This window comes from Lathyrus oleraceus, chromosome 5, assembly GCF_024323335.1.
Source record: "Lathyrus oleraceus cultivar Zhongwan6 chromosome 5, CAAS_Psat_ZW6_1.0, whole genome shotgun sequence".
NCBI classification, from domain to species: Eukaryota; Viridiplantae; Streptophyta; class Magnoliopsida; order Fabales; family Fabaceae; genus Lathyrus; species Lathyrus oleraceus.
In genome coordinates this window covers 504,314,745-504,326,707 of record NC_066583.1, presented here as the reverse complement: position 1 = coordinate 504,326,707, position 11,963 = coordinate 504,314,745, and the positions used below count along the sequence as shown (strand labels likewise).

The window sequence follows — 11,963 nt, the reverse complement described above, 5'->3', positions numbered from 1 at the left end:
TTGGGGTGAAAGGTCTTTGGGGAAATCAAGAGGTATATTGGTAGAAAAGGAGACAGAGGGTATATTTAGAGGAATTCTAATTATGTGGGAAATTACGCTCAATCAAATCCCAAATTCAGTTTCAAAGGGTTTGGCTTTCTTGGAATTAACCTTGACTGAAAAGGTAACACGTGTTACTTCATTAGTATTTAGTTATCTTGTAATATAGTAGACAGGTTTTTAGGGTCTGATGACTTCTCGACAAGTGTATCGATAGTTTCACAGTAATAACAAGATCAAATTCACAGGGACTGCCTTTTAACAAGCTAAAATGTGTGGAATGTATCGAAAAGACTAAAATTGGGGGGAGGAGGGCTCGAGTTTGCAATGCTAAAATTTGATAAGTGCTTAAACAGAATTCCGAAAGCAGCCAGGTTGTGTTTAGAATCCCCTATTTCTCTATTGTTGTTGATGTTTTATGCCTTGTATGAATGATCTTATCACTATAACCCTACAGTGAATTAACAAAGTCACTATAACTAATCCCTCGCGAAATAACTCATTAATCACTACTTGGAGTTTTTTATCCCTAGTCCACCAGCGGAAGTAGGATTAGGCGATACACATAACATTAATTCCCTATGTCACTACTCGGGGTCTCGTATTCCTATTTAACCAGCATAAGTATAACAATTGTCCTAAATCTAACACATAGACTAATGAAAGGGATAAGTCAAGGTGAAATATCCTTCTTAGAAAGAGATCTGAAGACCACTCCATCTAGCATTGGTCGAACATCATTTAGTTCCTTAAACCTCTTAGAGAAATAAGAAAAAACGTGGTTTTAATCTCTGTCACTCCTTATACCCCATCATTGTCTTTTTCTTAAGGGTCATAACAATTTATCTTAAATAACATATACATGATCTACCCCGCCTACCTAAATACTACATTATTTGGTATATGAAGCTACTTATTTTATAGAAGAAAATAAATTAGAATTTCACAAAATAATTATTAATAAGAAGCCTATATAATAAAAACTGTAGTGTAGTCCCATAAATGCTACTCTATTTTTATTTTCTTTTTTTATATAAAAAAGGGGGCTAAAAACCCAACGAAAAAAGAAGTCTAAATACACCCTCTAACACGTTTAAAGAGTGAAGTCTCGAAATTATCATCATTTCAACTCATTTGACATGAGATTCAAAAGAATGAGGAATTCATGATTGTCAAAGTAAGATTATAATTAGCTATCCAAATTGTACTATGATTTCCTTCCTGCCACGAATGGTTGAACTTGATGTGTCAATTCTTATTAGTCATCCTTATGATTCTATGAATTAAGGTTACTCAGTTGTGATCTTCCTTAGTATCTTGGTTAACCATATCTATCATGACTTTAGAATCACTCTCTACCATCAAATTTGTAATTCTATCATATCTCGTTAGCTCAATCTCATGCAACATCATACGCATCCCCGCGGTGAAAATATTACACAAATCAATTTTTTGTGAATAGCTCATCACCAAGTTTTTGGAGGAGACTTTAAACAAGCGTTGCAAGTTGACTTTTTGGAGACACCATCGCAATTGATGTCGCTCGACTTTTTTATATCAATTTAATTCATAGAATATATGTGAATGAAACCATAAAATTGAAATTTTAATACTCTTTTCCAATAATATAATAATTTTATAAAAATAAAATTCTTACAATACATTTCATTTTGTGCATAACTATGATGTCACAAAATTTTTGCGATATATTTATTTTATAAAATATCCTCCCTATCATAAAAGTTTGAAGAGTTAATTGGAAACAAATAAATTTCAATTATTGGAAACACATAAGAGACAATTAGGAATCATTCTAATTTTACAGATGGTATTTTACAACCTCTTAAGAGGTAAAATTATATATTTTTAAATTATCACAACATGTACTTTATACACTATAAAAGATTCAAACCACATTCGATTTGTTTCATGTAAAGAGAGAAAAATATGGTTAAAACTATTAAGTTTGTTTATGCTTTAATTTTATTTCTTTTTATAATTTTTATTGCAAAGAATGTTGATGGTAATTTACCTTTTTCATCCATTTCAAAATCCCTTCTTTAATTGCAATTCGTATAAATAATTATTTATTTATTTTAGTAACATTTATTTTGTTATTTCTTTACAGCATTACAAGACTGTAAAGTGGATGCTGATTGTCCACAAAATTCTTGGACTCGCATATATAGGTGCATTGAAAACAAATGTAGATATACAAGAGTGATGAAATATAATGAATGACTATGTGGCCCTAGAGACTATATTTACAACATGAAGAGAAGAATAAGTTTTTACACTAATAAAAATCTATTCAATAGACATTTTTATTTTTTATTTTGCGGAATTTGAGATTATGGCTTTGTAATTTAAAATCTTTATAATAAAATGAAATAAGGCATTGAAGAATATTATAATTAGAGTGTTTTTTTCTCTATTTTGGCTGCATTGGCTTCCCATCTATCCAAATTTCCATTGAATCTAACATTGTTTTTAGTTGTAAGCATAATTAAGAAGGAATGGTTGGAAACATGAGCATAAAACATGTAAGACTTTAAAATCCTAACAATTAAAGGATATTACGGAAAGTTTTTATAAATGGTGTTAACTTACTCAAAGAGATTATGATATTGCAGTGGAATTCAAAATACTCAAATAATTGTAATTATCTCAAAATAGAAAATACTTTATTTAAATAAATAATCCAATAACTTATAATACAAAGAAAAAATATGTAACTCATCTTAGTGTTACATTATCAGAGTGATACGCAAAAACTTGAATAATTCAAAAGCGGTTGTAAGACCCTAATTTTGACCCTAAGATCCCTCGTGGCATCATATCATTGTTCATTACATTTGCCTCAAGGATCATAGCATCTTGGCTCCTTTACCCTAGGGTTGGGACTTGTGTGAGTTGGTTTGAGACCACCAAGCATGCTTGAATTGTATATTATTGTTTTTCTTATTTTGTTTACTAACCAAAAGCACAAAAATATGTCACTAACATCTTTTGTTTTGAAGCTTAAGCAGTCATGTGATTTAAGGCTCCTAGGAGGCCCCTATGCCCATTGAAATGACTCAATAAAGATGGAAGCAAGCATGACAATGGTTCACAAAGCTCTCAATCATCATATATATCTCCCAAGTATCTCAATTTGTCAATTTGATCAAGATAAACCAAAGGGCTTGACGATTGTTTCCCAAGGAAACCCTAATTCAACTGTGCATTGACTGTGTCTTGCTCATGAAGCAACCTCAACCTATGATCAAATACAATCATAGGAATTTTTTTCATTCATAATTTTATGCATATATGAGCCTATGTGAGTATCCTCAATCATTAATTCATTAAGATTTGAAGTTTGGCTTTGAGAAGTTGATCAGTTAATTCATCTGACTATTTTGAAACCCACTGAGACCTAAATTTTGATGTGTTTGTCAAATGAATATGACCCTAAGAGAATAAATGTTCTTAAGAATCATATGAACAACTTTCATGTTCATCAAAAATCCATTTGAAACTTGGAAGGTCATCATTCATTTCAAAACATTATAGGTCATTTTGACTGAAACCCTAATTTTGGGTCAACTTCCCAAGGACCTAACTCTTTCATTTTTTATGATTTTGAGGTGGGATCAAGTGCATTGGAAATTTTAATATGTCTAAGTCAATTGTTATGTTGGACAAAATTTCATAATCCTAAAATAAACACATGTGATAATACAAAACATTATAGGTCACTTTGGACCAAGCCATTGAATCTTGAAAAAGTTCAACTTCAAGTGCCCATAACTTTCTCATCAAAAATCCAAATGATGCAAAATTTAAGTCCAAATTTATTGCCTTGAAACTATTTACAACTTTGATGTTGGAGATTTTGTCATTTGAAGCTTGCATTATTGAAACAGAAGGGCTTGAAGTTGGTCCTTTTTGGTAAATTTTTCACATACATGTTTTGTACCTTGAACTTCATGGCCAATTTTCACAATTTTCAAAACTCCAAATGGATTTTTGTCCAACATATCTTTTGTTCCTTATGTCAAGACCTTTCCAACCATTACTCACATTCCTATGTTTGAATTGTCCAAATGGGACTTTCAAAGAGATGAATATTTGTGATCATTTGTGGAAACCAAGTGAAATCTTCATGCACAAGCCAATGCCTTTCAATCTGCACGTCCAAACTGATTTCACTTGAGTTCAGCATGCAAAACCAATTGATTTTGGGCCTCACATGCGCCTGTACAGGCCCATGCATGGAGGACCCAACTTCATGCACACGAGTTTGATCACCCTTGCCTTGCATTTCCATCTATAAATAGAAGCGTCATTTCATTCAATTGGCAACCTGAAGGCGCCTGAACCTCTGCTGAATTAATTCCCCAACCTCTCACCAAGGGAATTCTGAATTTTCACTTCTCTTTTCAAGCTTAAATTTCAACTTCCCTGGTTGATCTTTAGCTTCTAATTCCTTAGCCTTGCTTCATTGTGTCATACCCTGATTTTGGCCCTGAAATTTTTTCCATCAATCATTCGTTTGCATTCTGTTTTTTTCATGACCATTCCATCTGGTCATGATGCTACCCACCAACATTAGTTGTTGGACTTGCTACCACGACCAATCCATGTTTGTCTTTTGGGCTTTGTTTCTTGATTTTTGGTATAAGATGATTATTCTCCTTAGCCATGCGAGATTTGAAAACTCTTTCATTGGTCGCAATCAAGTGAGCCTCATGTTTCATCTTTCGTTCTAGTTTCATCGAAGTGATTATTCATCTCGCCTTATCACATTATTAGTTCTCACTTTCTTTCAAAGAAATTATGTGTCAAGTGTAAAACATTTTGTTTTGGGTCATCATTCATCATTCATTTTCTCATTCATTCATAATTCAAAGAAATTCCATACATGCTCCTTCATTCATGTTCATATTTACTATTTCATATTTTTACGTTTTTTCACATTCCAAATTTGCATTCGTATTTTCTTACTATTTCATATTTTTACGTTTTTCACATTCCAAATTTCTATTCATATTTTCTTCATTCACGTTGAAATATTTTCATTCATATTAAAGGAATTCTACATACTCATTCATATTTCATTTATTTCGTTCATTCAATCATGATATGGCATATGAACAAAGCATCTTATCACATGAATATATGGAAGGTTTAAATCACAAGATGACAAGTTCGGTTTTGCCGCAACAGTACCAATTTCTTTTTCATTCACATCATGAGCAGGATGCATTTGAATTTGAGAAACATGAGTGTTCTTCTGGAAACAATGACAGGAATGCATGCAGAAAATTGCTTGCTTTCACATGGCTTGTGTGAATCAAACGCTGTCATAGGTGATCTGAAGGAACACAATTTTAGAGTAGGGGAAGAACTAGAAATGTGCAGAATTTTGAAAGGGAAACTGCTTGCTGATATCCATAATAGCTTTGATCGAATCACGAGGAAAGAAGTGGAAGCTGGAGAGATCACCATCAGATCTACAGCTTCAGGAGGAGATGATGCTGCAAAGTTCTAATGAAATAGGATCCCAACTTGCTACGTTGATGAAGGAATTGGCTCTGAGTAATACCGATGTTGTGGTAATCCTTTTAGATCAAGAGAAACTACTGAGACAGAAAGTAGAAGACACCGAGTCTCAAGCTGAATTTCTTCTGGTAGATTGATATGCCAAAGAATTTGAGCTACTTATCCATGCTTCAGGATTCAATAACATGGCCTGTAGAAACTGAGTTAGCAGAACAAATTTTGATGGATACGGAAGTTGAAGTTTCCTTCCTAAGACGAGAAGTACGGCAGGAAAAAGAAGAAAAACAAAACCTGTTGATTGTGCTACAAGTACACTGAATTTAACAAACTCAAATTCAACTAGCAGATTTGACCCAACTGTGAATACAGGTCCAACAAGGATTGCTGGTCTTCCGCAAAGTTCTGTTGGAATGCTTCCAGCTTCATCACCAACAACTTCCATGGTCCCGTCAATGATTGTGAAAGTCATGGGAGCTGTGGTTGAAAATGCTATCCATATGCTGGAAGATGCATCGTTAGTTCGCGCCCGACAAGGAGCAGACATGTTGATTAGCTTTCTTGTTTGTGGGCTTGTGAGGCATTTTCGAAGCATCATGCAGAAGAGCTTATCTCATCCCGAGCTCTACATTGGTGTTGGATATTGTTCATGATCAAACTTTGGAATCATGGTCTTCTTGATGCCTGCACAATGAACAACTGCAGTTCAATATTAGAGCGCTTCAAAAACAAGGGATCAAATACTGTCACAAATTGAAGACAAACTGCCTCTACAATAGACATGATAATGAAATCGGATTTGGAAGATCATTCAAATTCTTTTGATTCAAAGTTTGGTGCTGGCTACATTGAATGTGTTTTCCATCCAAGCAATTTTGTTCAAGCTGATGAACTGGATTGCGAGGAACCATCCTCTTCAAAGTTGACGCAGAAAACCGAGACTCTTAAGTCAGTATCTCCTCCTATGGATGATAATATTTCACACGATTCATTGGAAAAGAAAGTTGCATCTTCTTCATCTGGTGTTACTTGGGATGAAAAGGAAGAGATATTGGAATCCAATAGTCAAGCTTGTGAGACGGATAAAACTCCAGAGAGGCTTGTTGAAAAACAAAACTCGGATCAGCATGTTAATGAGGCTGTTAGCGTAGCAAATATTAGTTACAATGATATTCTATTTAATGAAGAAAGAAACCTGAAACCAGTCTTCAGAGAGATTCAAACAGGTGATATCGATAGTGAGCCTGATAATGATAATTTCATGGATGCTCTTAACTCAATTGAATCAGAATCTGAAGTTAATTTTGACTATGAAACAAAATGAGAGGTGCAGCGGGTTGCCTCACACGCTACATGTGAAATGGTTGGAAATAGAGGGACTCAAACTCCTTCTAATTTATTTGACAACGATATTCCTGACTCGCTACAAGAAAATCCTCCTCTCATGTCCGAGTCACATGCTTCTAATTTGGGATCAGCAACTATGCCAAATATTCTTGATCTTGAAAAGGTGACCAGAGACACTGTTTACTCAAACAACGAAGCAATCAATGATTTGCCTGACTCGCCGCAAGAAATTCCTCATCTCACATCAGAACCACGTGCATCTGATTTGGACTCCGCGAGTCCATCAGATGATCCTTACAGCAAGGAAACATTCGGGAATTTTCCTGACACGCTACCAGAAATTCCTCATTTCATATCAGAGCCACATGAATCGAATTTGGGATGTGTGAGTCCATCAGATGTTTCTGCCAGAAAACAAATATCCAAGAGTGAAGCTTGTTCTCATCCCTCTGCGAGTCCCATCTTGGAAAGGGATCCTCATACAAGTGATAATTTTACTTTGGATCACTTAGTAGGGACTCATACCTCCATTGATTCTTCTACTGTTAATGATACAGTGTCAGCACCAATTAGTACTGATCCATCATTTTCTGGCTCAAAATTATCAGACTAAAAAACTGGTAAGGTCAATAACATCTTCAAATATGAAGACACACATAAAGAGTCTTTCAGTGATAATTCGGTTAGGTTCTGGACTAATGGTGGATTATTAGGACTCGAGCCATCAAAACCTCCTGACTTTACCATGTCAAGTTCCTTAAACCAAGGGTCTTTGATTTCGAATAATGAGATGAATGGTGGTTCGCTTGGCAATTCAATGCAAAAAAGCAACGGTTCAACTTACAAAGAGGGATAGGAATCATCATAAAAGATTACTCAACGGTTTCTAAAGGAATCAAGTTCTAGATATGATGATCAGGCTTGTACATCTGAAAATACTTTCTCGGGTTCTCGGCAGAGTAATGGTCACACTAAGAGGAACATTTTGGCAGAACATAATGTATCTGCATCTAGAACGGTTCTCTCAGCAGCAGCTGACACAAAGGATTATGCTGAAACGGACCAGAGGAATGGTGAAAACTCGTCACAGATGTTTGGACTTGGCCATAGATTATTAATAAAAAGCTTTAACTACAAAGTTTCGTTTGACGAAAAATCTGGACCTTATGGTTCTTTGAAATCTGTTATATTGGAACAGAGTGAACAAAATGGCATTGTAAGACAACCACATCCTGAGACAACCTTCAAAGAGAAAGTTAGTTTCAGATATCCTATAGATTCACTCCCTCCTTCACCGCCACTCGAACATATGAAAATATCTTTCCAACCTCTCAGTGGACTTGAGACCTCCAAGCTAAAACTGCAATTTCCCGATGGAAGTAATCATCATGAAAGAATAACAGATATGTTTCCTTCATTCCAATTGGTACCAGAGTCTTCCATTCCTATGGACGATTCAGGCTCTCACTCCGATGGTGACGACACATTCTGTAGATCATCTCCTTGTGCATCCTATGATCGTCATACCCCTCGCTCGGACTATGACTCTGATCAGTGGGAGTCCGATGAAACTTCCGGAAGCAGCGGATCTGGCGGCTTAGGCGTGCAAGGACAAAATCGATTGATGAGTGGCGTGCTTCCTCAAGGATCTCCTCAGTTCAGCCTTTGACCTCAATGACTTCCCTCAACTATCAAGTCGTCCTAGTTTTGCTGGAGGGCCACAAGGACAGTTGGGATCTTTACGAAAATAGGGTCTTAGTCCTATTGTACAACAAAACCAAGAGTTTAACATTCAAAATGAAGACTTCCAAGCTTTACCAGGATACAAAGGTGGTAATGGAGAGTTTACTATGGATATGCATCAGAAAGAACAACTTCATGACAATGCTATGTCAACGATGCAGTCACAGCATTTCTCCATGGGGAGGTCTGCCGGTTTCAGCTTGGGAGGATCTTATTCATCACATCATACTCAATAGCAATAGCAGCATACTCCTTCTGCCAGTAACAGTGGTGTCTCTTTTTCACCTGTGAACAATCAAGATCTTCATTTGCATGGGTCGGACGTTTTTCCATCTCCAAACTCTATGTATCATTCACAGACCAACGGCCTCATGGCATTGGATTAAGGCCACTAAATTCTCCAAATAATGTTTCTGGCACGGGTTCATATGACCAGCTCATCCAGCAGTATCAACAGTACCAAAATCAGTCCCAATTTCGCCTTCAACAAATGTCAGTTGTAAATCAGACCTTTAGGAATCATGACCACATAAGGTTGATATTGAAATGAAGCCATTGGCAGTTATATGAATGCTCAACATACTTTTGCATTTGGTGCAGTTACACCTCCAAGTGCGAGGTAGATAATGCCCTTTGAAAGTCTTAACTTGCATCCCTCGGAGGCCCCGAGAGTTTCGTTGCCTTTGATCAAACGGATTTTCCACCATAGCATGTGAATATTCGCAGTGGAGACAAACTCGTTAAAAACTCAACACAACACGATATCCTTCTGCAATAACAATGCAACAACACCGCCCAAAATCAGTTTAATTCCAAAAAAAGAAGACACGTATTCTAATTTATTTGAGTCCTTGAAGCAAATTCACAAAGGTAATTTAATTATTACCAACAGTAAATGGATTTGGTTGAGAAGAAGAAGGGGACCACAAGCTGAATATGGACAAAAATTTCCAAGCGTCCTCCGTACACTCCACTACACTGGAAAAAAAACACAGCAGAGAGAAAGGATGATGAGTCATATATAATAGGCGGTCACTATTCATAAAAGGGGGAGAGAGCCGAAAAACCCTAATTTTGGAGAGGAGCCGCTACTGTTCACCAACAAAAAAAGAGGTCGACGGCAAGGAGAAAAGAAAACCATAGTTTTTCTTGGTGGTGAAGAACGGAAAAAAAAATCAAAGACCGGTTCAGACGAAACCTTACCTACATCCGTCGGTCAATCTCGCCGCAACCGGTTAGTTTCCTTTTCGAGTTTCTATTTCCATTTCTCCGTTTTAGCTTTCTTGAAGCTTCCATTTGTTTGGTTATCTTGCTGTAAAATTTTGATGTTCAAATAGAAAGAAAAATGATCGCTGGATTAAGATGAATATGTTTACAAGAACCTGCTACTGTTTTAACTTTGTGTTTTATTTAAAGTGTGTTTTTTATGTTATGTATTAGCGCTTGAGACAACACGATAAGGATGCCTATTAGGCAGAGTTGGTAAAAGGTATGCTTTGGCAAGCTTTTGGTCTTGGGTTCAATACCCATGTGTGTCATATTTGATTTTGCAGCATTTTTAATTTCTATTTCACATTTCTTTTTAATCCCCTCATTATTCCTAATGTTTACCCCTTTATTTATTTTAATTGTTAAACATCGATTTTAATTTATGGATTCAACAATTTCCATGTTGTTTATCCATGATTATTTTTATCGATACATCGATAGTATTTCGCTGCGTTTTGACTAATCACATATGACATTTCAATTATTGTCATTATGTGCAAACCGGCTTTGAGCACATTATCTAGATTTCTTGTTTGCTTTTCAATTTCCACTTTCCTTGCACGTCATTGCATTATGTGACTTTGATTCGCATCCTCGCATCCCGATTTTTATCCGTGCACGTCCTGATGTTGTTTCTTTCAATTTAATTTTTGAGTGTTTTGTAAATATAACTTGTTGTGTTATTTATTTTCTTCACATGGCTTACTCTTGGACCTTCTTACAATGAGACAATTCCCTTGCACCTACACTCATGCATTGTTTATTCATTGATTGGTCCGATTTGATTATTTCATTACTTTGAATCCCCATTTGACAAAATGTACCCCACTCCCCCGATGTGGAATAATTTTACTGCTTTTCATTTCTTTATTTGTTTGACTGTTTAGTTAGCTACTAACACAAGAATAAAATAAACCATTTCCAAAAGATCAAAAATAAGACTCGATCCAACGTCGAGTATTTTCTCAATAAACAAATCAATCCATTTCTCAATACCCGTGTGTGCCATATTTGATTTTGCAGCATTTTTAATTTCTATTTCACATTTCTTTTTAATCCCCTCATTATTCCTAATGTTTACCCCTTTATTTATTTTAATTGTTAAACATCGATTTTAATTTATGGATTCAACAATTCCCATGTTGTTTATCCATGATTATTTTTATCGATACATCGATAGTATTTCGCTGCGTTTTGACTAATCACATATGACATTTCAATTATTGTCATTATGTGCAAACCGGCTTTGAGCACATTATCTAGATTTCTTGTTTGCTTTTCAATTTCCACTTTCCTTGCACGTCATTGCATTATGTGACTTTGATTCGCATCCTCGCATCCCGATTTTATCCGTGCACGTCCTGATGTTGTTTCTTTCAATTTAATTTTTGAGTGTTTTGTAAATATAACTTGTTGTGTTATTTATTTTCTTCACATGGCTTACTCTTGGACCTTCTTACAATGAGACAATTCCCTTGCACCTACACTCATGCATTGTTTATTCATTGATTGGTCCGATTTGATTATTTCATTACTTTGAATCCCCATTTGACAAAATGTACCCCACTCCCCCGATGTGGAATAATTTTACTGCTTTTCATTTCTTTATTTGTTTGACTGTTTAGTTAGCTACTAACACAAGAATAAAATAAACCATTTCCAAAAGATCAAAAATAAGACTCGATCCAACGTCGAGTATTTTCTCAATAAACAAATCAATCCATTTCTCAATACCCGTGTGTGCCATATTTGATTTTGCAGCATTTTTAATTTCTATTTCACATTTCTTTTTAATCCCCTCATTATTCCTAATGTTTACCCCTTTATTTATTTTAATTGTTAAACATCGATTTTAATTTATGGATTCAACAATTCCCATGTTGTTTATCCATGATTATTTTTATCGATACATCGATAGTATTTCGCTGCGTTTTGACTAATCACATATGACATTTCAATTATTGTCATTATGTGCAAACCGGCTTTGAGCACATTATCTAGATTTCTTGTTTGCTTTTCAA

The 11,963-nt window shown here is 35.4% G+C and overlaps 1 pseudogene; it reads left to right on the top strand.

The window, feature by feature from the left end:
• The first annotated feature begins 6,274 nt into the window (after positions 1–6,274).
• On the top strand, positions 6,275–10,357 carry LOC127081638 (SCAR-like protein 2; annotated as a pseudogene).
• Positions 10,358–11,963: the final 1,606 nt, after the last annotated feature.